The following is an 8,470-nucleotide window of genomic DNA, read 5'->3' on the forward strand; positions in this document are numbered from 1 at the left end:
TTATGTGGGTGCTGGTACTGGAATTCAAGTCCTTTGGAAGAACAGGAAGTGCTCTTAAGCACTGAGCCATCTCTCTAAAATCCCTTGTTTTTATTCTTTGACGATAAAGCTCATGTAGCCGAGGCTTGCCTCAAGCATACTATATAGTTGAGGAAAATTTTGAAGTCCTGATCCTCCTGCCTCTGCTTCACAAATTCCAAGATTAAAGATATGTGCCTTTAATCAATTAAAGTTTAATTCATTAAGAAGATTAGAATAATTTCAAGATCACCTCCCTAAAAATAAATAGGTGAATTTAGCAAATAAAGTTAATGAACACAGCCATGGAAAAATGACTAAACAAAATCAGGCTAAGAGTTACAGACAACGCCAGGCAGTGGTGGCACAAGCCATTAATCCCAGCACTCTGTAGGCAACGGAAAGCTCTCAGGTAGCTCTCTGAGTTTGAAGCCAGTCCGGTCTACAGGGCCAGTTCCAGGACACCCGGGACACAGAGAAACATTGTTTTGAAAACAAAACAAACAAACAAACAAACAAACAAACAAACAAACAAACTAGAGAATTACAGGCATAAGCACTCTTTGCCATTCCAGTCAATTAAGCCTCAAAACAAATTCTCGAAGAATTCCAGCTAGCCTAAAAATAAAATACTATTAGATATCTATCCTAGAAATAAAATGATGGCTGTGGAAAAAAAATTTCAATTTACTAAGGACTTTAAGGTGGTATAAAATTAGCAAAAAAACCCAAAATGTAAATGGATATACAAATAAATCCACAATTAAAGATTGGTTAAATAAAATGTCAGCCCAGTGGCAGATTGTATATTAGCTTACCTTTTGTTCCTACATTGAGTGTTTTGTCTGCATGTATGTGTATGCACCATGGCTAGTAACAGAGCGGGTTTCAGATCCCTTGGAACTGAAATTAAAGGTAGCTGCTAGCTAGGGTGCTAGGAATCAAACGAGCAGCAGGTGCTCTTAACCACAGAGCCATCTCTCTAGCTTATTAATTTTGCATATAAAGTGATGTAAAATAATTTTATACTGAGCAGAGGCCCAGTCAGATATATTCTAAGACTAGGGGTTTGGTTCAGTTATTGAGCACTTAACTTGCATGTTGAGGACCTGGGCTCCACCTATTAAATCTATAAATAAATAAATAACCCACAGAGCTTCTGACCATTTGGAATGCTTGGCTCCATGCCTGTTCCATAGGAAGAAGCATGGACATGGTACAGCCTTTCACCATCTGAAGCAAATCCTGCATAGAGATAGAAGAATGAGAAGGTGCATATGAAGAAGTTTGACCTAATGAAGCAGGCATAAATCTCACCATTCAGCTAAAGTAAGAGGGTCACAAATCCGAGGTCCCCCTAGGCTGCAAGTGTTCTGGAACAACATGGGTAAGTCCATGTCTCAAAACAAAGAGTTAAGAAAAGGCTAGGGGGAGCCTTTGATTCCAGCATTCAGGAGGCAGAGGCAGGCAGAACTCTGTGAGTTCAAGGCCAGCCTGCTCCATAGCGCGAGTTCTAGGACAGCCAGGGCTACATGGGGTGGGGCAGGGGGAGGAGGAGAAAACAGAAAAGAAAAAGAGAGGAGGGGATGTAGCCCATGTTGGCCTGCTTGCCTATCATGTGCAAGGCTTGGGTACCATTCTCTGTAGTCTCCCCTCCCCCAGCCTCAATGGTTCCAGTGTTTACACCTGGATGGAGCTTGCCGCTAAATCGTTCTGCCATGCCCACTGCTGGAACCTGCTGCTTTGCTGTTCGGAACCATACACGTGGTCACCCTGCTACTGGTCCCCAGGACTATTTGGCAGGAATCGGCGCCCCCTTCCCCTGCTTCATACTGCGTGCGGAACAGTAAAATTGAGCTTTGATCAGAATCTGCTTTTACTTAGCTACATTTCTTTCTCTCGTCGCCTAGTCCCTCTTCTCTTCCAGGTTTCCAAAATGCCTTTCCAGGCTCGAACCTAGACCTGTGATCTGCTGGCCGGACACAATAATTCTCAGAGCTGAAAAAGAAGTAAACCTATATGTAGTGGGTATGGGTATGAGTGGGTATGAGACAAGAATGTATATACATGTATTGGTAATTTAGGAACTATACTTTTACTATTAGCTACATTTACTTCCTGTCTTTGGAAAAAAAAAAAAACTGAAGAAGCCATGTCCCAGATATTCATGGAAACATACTGACACTGTTTATCAAGCTTTATATTTAACCGAGGATCTTCTATTTTTATTTGCTAAATCTAGAAACCCTACTCAGTATCCAATTTGATTGCCTTATAATTAATGTTTTCTACTTGTCAACAAACCACTTTCCTTGGGGAACACTTAACTGCAAATATATGCCTCTTTTTTCATTCTGAAATATATTGGTTTGTTTTGCTTTTTTCTACATAGAAAATGCACAAAGAGAAAAATCATCTCAAATCTCACTACTGTTGAAATCTGTCATTCCCATGTTATATAGGACATGTTATGCATATGTATGTAGTTACACATTTCTATATCATTTTATGTGCAGTTGGAATCACATCATATATGCTTTCCTATAATCGCCATTTTCAGGTTTTCCTTTTTAAAACATTTTTATTTTTATTTATGTGTATGGGTCTGTGTGCATACACCTGAGGGTTTAGAAAGTAGATTTTGAAACAATCACTAGAGGTTACTATGTGCAAATCTCTGTTCACTTTCATGTATTTTGACTTATTTTAGCCATCAAACCAACTGGAACTATTTATTTTATCTTGATAATTACAAACTCCCCAACTGATCGTAAAGACCTTGTAATAAGGGTGCCAGGGAAGACGATGCCAAGGGCACGCAGGATTGCGCTCCATTTTATAACTGCCGGTGATAAACCGAATTCTGCCTCACCTGAAAATCAACGAGGATCTGATGCAGCTTTTCAAATCTGCGTTCCCACGTCCAATTCCATGGTCATACTCAGATATATTTATCTCTGGGCATATCGCCAGGAAATTTCGGTCGTGACTGATATATGTCTGTGCACAGGTGAGCAACAGCCTCAGCCTCTTAAATATATAATTGAATTGCCTCCTCCATCGACAAGAAAAATGTGAGCACTTTGGCTTCAAGCACCGAGGAGGTTTGACGTGAGCAGATTCAAAAGCAGTAAGAGAGAACCTTTTAAAACGGGATTTCAGGGCTGGGGAGAAACGCCCATGCTCACTAGCATGCCCTGGTATGTGCTTCAGGTCCCTGGAACCCAGATGCTCCAACTAACTACAAGTATTGAGGCTTCTCCGGGGTGTGGGTGCCGGAGTGCAACTTAATTTCTTCTTATTCTCTTCTTCCTGTCGAACAAAATTAATCATAAAGTTGTTATTCACGTTAGTGTATATACTAAAAATAAATCGTATGAAGTCACAGGTGTAATGAAATCAAAACGCCTGTATCACAAATAATGTACAGATGCGCTACTAAATCCATGATTTGGATCCGACCTTTTAGTTGGGCCAATAAAAACAGACTTCAGGCTCTGGGGAAAGGAAAGGACAATGGTATATTTTGAATGACAGCTCTGGGTCCAGCCTATTATTTCAAGGTCCATTTCTTGGCACACTGTGGAGTGTGTGCCCAGGTTGCCACACAGAACAGTGAGCACTAGAACTTCCTGGAGTCCTCGGGGCTCCGGCTATGCTTGTGGATTGTGAATGGGCATGCGAGGAGCCGGGCGGTGGTGGTGCACTCCTTTGATCCCAGCACTCAGAGGGTAGAGGCAGGCGACTCTTTATTAATTTGAGGCCAGCCTGGTCTACAGAGAGTTCCAGAACAGTCAGAGGTGCTACACAGAGAAACTGAGTCTCGAAAAACTAAAATAAATAAAATGCAAACATTTTAGCTTACAAAGGTGCTAAGCATGGTGGCATACTCCTGTAAACCCTTGGGAGACGAAGATAAGTGGGCTATATTATAAGACCCTATCTCAAAAGAAATGAAAACAGGCAGAAAAGAATGTACAAGATGTACAAAGAGTACTTGCCAGGCGTTGTGCCTCAGAGCTCTTATCCCAGCACTAGGTAGGCTGAGGTTAAATGACTGTCAGGAGTTCCCAGCCAGCTTGAGCTGCAAAGTGAGACCCTCACCTCAAAACCCCAAAGAAGAAGGAAAAGAAGGAAAAGAAAGCGACGGGGGCAGGGAGCCCTGTGCAACTTTTTCTTGCTTGCAGGACCAGTCTGCTCTGGCGTGGCCAGGACACATGGGTTTCTGCCCTGAGCGCTCACTTGTAAGGAGCTCTTGTTCCGAGTAACTTTAGACGCGGCGGTTTCAAAACAGAATCCGCCCAACACTGCCAGGTCGGCAGCAGGAGGTGGGCTGTCTTCTAAGTAGATGGAACGAAGGATAGGGTTCCCAAGTTCCTACCGTCAGACAAAAGGGCAAGATGTCACCCCGGGACCACCCAGGGAAAATTAAATACAGATCAACCCTTGATGGCTTATGTTAACGGAGGGAGATGAGAGTTTTGATCTCTACGAAAACAAACAGCAAACTTTCCCCCATAAACCACTGTTTCTCACACCCTAACCGAGGGTAGCAGGGTAGCGGGAGCTGCTAAGGACTCGCAGACACACATGAGTGGGAAGGAACTTCTGTTCTTCCCATCCCTCCGTCTGTCTTCCTGGACTGGAGAGCAGCGCGCACTGCCAAGAGAGCAGCCTCAGGGGTTCCCAGCCATTGAGCGTAGATGATGAGGACAGGGGAGTGGGGTGCGGGGGGGGGGTGTCTTCCATGGGTCAGCTCCCTTTCCCAACTCCGGAGCCCAGATCAGAGGCCACCCTGCCTGAGCCAGGATTGGGAGGCAGCCCACCCACCTCCACCACCCACACTGTGGCAGAGGTCACTAACAAACTCTTACCCACCTGAGGATTACAGGTGGAGTGGGATTTCCTAACTTTAGCATCAGCTGTTAACTTTCTAAACATTTTTATGAGAAAAACGTCACGCACACTCACAAGTAAAGAGTGTATTGGAGTGGACCCCACAGGCAACAATAGTTCTGCATCTCTCTTATTTCCTCTTTTTCTCTAGCTAGTTTCTGACACAGTGTAACTTTATCCGTTCATCCTGCAGGATGTTTCTCTAAAGCCACAGGTGTTTCTTCCATAGACATGATACCACCTGTCTGTGTAGCACTGGTAGCTGTTCTCAGATAGACATGAGGCCACCGGTCTGTGTAACACTGGTAGCTGTTCTCAGATAGTCATGAAGCCACCGGTCTGTGTAACACATGTAGCTGTTCTCAGATATTGTCTAAATCACAATCCACATCAGAGTTCCTCTCACCTAAGTTGTTTTCAGTTGGTTTCTGTGAGTCAGTGAGTTTTAACAGTCACTTGACTGTTAAGAGTTTTAAGATACACAAGTTTCCTCGGGTGGTTAAGCCTCTTACGGAACTTAACACATAGCAGTTAGAGGCAAGGGAAATAGTTCAGCTGGTAAACTGCTTGCTCTCTTTGAAAGCAGGAGGATTTAGATTCGATTCCTAGAACTCAAGAGAAACCCGGAGTGGTAACAGGTTTGTAATTTCCAGAACACACGTATGTAAATGTAACTTTTAATCACCTGTTGTAAGTGGCATCTCTGAGGCTTACTGCCTCTGTCTGCTAACCTAGCCCTAGTCATGGAAGCTTCTAGTCTTATCTAGGCCTAGAATGCTGTCAGCTTCTAAGACTTATGCTGAATAAGTCACCCTTTCTTATTCTTTCTGATCTCTAGCTGGCTGATTCAACTCAGCTGTTCTGACCCAAAGTTCTCTCCTAACTGACTGATTCAATCTGGCTTCTCTCGGTTTCTTACTGAATTGCTCTGCTTGGCCTCATACTAACTTTGGCAATATGTTCTACTGGCTCCTCCTCACTCTGGCTTGTTCTGTCTTTGCCTGTGTCTAGCTTATTCTCTCTGCAACCTGTCTCTGTACAACTGTCCCAGGAAAACTGCCTCCTCCCCTCTTTCTCTGCACTGCTCTCTCTTGTCACCTCTCTTCCCTCGCTGTTCTCTGGAGAGCTGGGCAGATCCTGTTCTGTCCAATCTTCCTCTGACTCATCACTTTGTCTGCCTCTCAATTACACATCTGCTTACAGGTGCTTCCTTCTACAAACAAACTTTACCTTCCACTATGTGGGTCCTTGTTTGGGATTAGCGGTATGTGCTAAAGGCTGAGCCACCACACAACTAGGAACAGGTTTTTTTTTTTCAGTATGTAACACAATCTTGGGGTTCACAGTGTGATCAAATATCCTGCAACACATGTAACCTATTTGGGGAGTTCCAGGCTACTGAGAGGCTCTGTTTCAAAACAAAACAAAACAAACAACAACAACAACAAAAATCCAAGGTGGGCCTCACCTGAGGAAAGGCAGCCAAAGTTGTCCTTTCGCTTTCACACCCAGAAACATGTTATCAGGTCATTCTTCACTGTTAAAAATTGCATTATTACATTATTATTTATTTTGTACATGTATGTGTGTGAGTGTGAGAGAAAGTGTGTTTGTGTATATGTGTGTGTGTGTGTGTGTGTGTGTGTGTAAGCACCACCTGTGGTCATCAGAGGATAAGTTCTCTCCTTCTACTGAATGTCAGTGAGGACGGTCATCCTTCAGCCTTCGTCTTTTCCTCTACCTCAGAGATCCCCGGCTTTACCTCCTATACTCCGACAGGAATGGACTTGACCAAGAAGGCATCAACTGTGAAAACCCCTAATCCAGGAGAAAGAAACTTAGCACCATGTTGTCCCAGTTTGCCCTTTCTCAAATAAGACCCACAATAATCCACCCAAAGGCTTCCACTTAAGGCTAACCTGGAACTCACTATGTATAACAGGTTGGACTCCAGCTCTGAGCGAACTCCCGGCCTCTGTCTCAAGTGCTGGGGCTAAGGATGTATATCACCACACCTGGCCTTAACATAGGTCTTCAGCACAGAGGAGAATATAAAGAGACGAGACATTCATGGGAGAAATAAGATTTACTTTGTGGGTAAGCGAGAACCACACCTTAACTGTCTCCACAATGGCTCGATCAATGATCTTGTGCATTCTAAGTTTTTGTTTTGTTTTGTTTTGTTTTTTCATTCAGAGAGTATAATTTACAAGGCTTATAGGTTAAAGAATGTTCTTTTGTAAACAAAGTTGTAAGATGAATTTATGAGGGGTCTTGTCCAGAGGGAGGGAGGGAGGTGTAAGAAACTCGAGGTTATAGGTCTAATTTTGAGCCCAAGGTAAACACAGTCGATTTATTATCTTTGACGTCTTTGTTTGAAGTGTCTTTAGAAAACCATGTGTTGTGTCTATGAGGCAGTTTTGGCTTTTTCAGTAATGTCTAAAGCTTCCTGCCTCTGTGAGATCCCGACTTAGAGCATTTCTCCCTAGAAGGTAAATTCCCTGGACGTTCCCCAAGCTTGTTTTCCCTGATCTCTAAATATACAGCCAGAAAGAAGCTCTTTGTTCCCTATAGCCAGCAAAAAGCCCCCTACTGTTAAACTCCTGTTCCCTAAGCAGCAAAAGGAGTTCATCCTCAGCTAGCTGACAATAAAGCCTCTTGCAGTTTGCATCAGGTGTGGTTTTCTCTCGAGTTATTGGGGTGCCGGCCAGCTCATCCCGGGACTTGAGCAGAGGTCTCCCCAGTTTCAGGGGTCTTACACCTCTAACAGCAGCAAAATAGACCAGATCCTGGGATGTGGTTTCTTTCCTATGCTTCCTTCCCACGGCATCTTAACTTTCCCTGTCTCTTTGTCTTGCCTCATCTCCAGTTGTCAGTAATGCATGTCTTCGAAGCCAGGAGTGATGGTGTAAGCCAGTAATATCAGCACTCAGAAGGGGGAAGGCTGAAAAGTGGCAAGTTCAAAGCTGGCCTAAGCCACATGTGAATTCAAGTCTCAAAACCACAAGAGCTGAGGATGGAACTCAGTGGCAAATGCTTGTGTGTGAAAGGCGTGAGTTCCATCGCCACTACTGGAATGAAAATTAATATGGGGGAATTAAGGTGCCAACAATTGAATTATATAGACAAACACTCAAATCACAAAACTCCCTCTGTAAGTGCCGAAGGTGATTTAGAACACTTAAGAGGAAGCCAGGCATAGTGGCACATGCCAGTAATCCCAACACTCAGGAGGTAGAGGCAGGAGGATGAGTTCAAGGCCAGTTTTTGTTACATAGTAAATTAAGGGCAAACAATAAGCTACATTTTTTAGGCTGGGAGCCCTGTTCGCCCCTGCACAAGCTGGGAAACCCCGTCTACTCTTCTTCCCTCAACTCTGCCCACAAGGGAGAAAACTCTCCTGCCCACAGGAAGCCTCCAGCTAACGCAGCATCACTCCGTGCCTCTGCATTTCCGGCAACCCACCCAAGAGTGCCTGCCAAGGGGCTCAGGTTTTGACGATATAGTGACACAATCCCAGCTCCTAGCTAAGGGGTTATCACTCCTCACCTAAACT

The 8,470-nt window shown here is 44.0% G+C and overlaps 1 long non-coding RNA gene across 1 annotated transcript; it reads right to left on the reverse strand.

Moving 5' to 3' along the window:
* Window positions 1-214: 214 nt before the first annotated feature.
* Window positions 215-6,909, reverse strand: Gm30570 (predicted gene, 30570). The gene is made up of 4 exons (NR_152620.1): window positions 6,845-6,909; window positions 6,383-6,732; window positions 2,891-3,330; window positions 215-2,016 (listed from the first exon to the last, which is right to left on the reverse strand). It is a non-coding gene; the product is annotated as a predicted gene, 30570 (long non-coding RNA).
* Between the last annotated feature and the right edge of the window lie 1,561 nt (window positions 6,910-8,470).

This window comes from Mus musculus, chromosome 10, assembly GCF_000001635.26.
Source record: "Mus musculus strain C57BL/6J chromosome 10, GRCm38.p6 C57BL/6J".
In the NCBI taxonomy this organism is placed as follows: Eukaryota; Metazoa; Chordata; class Mammalia; order Rodentia; family Muridae; genus Mus; species Mus musculus.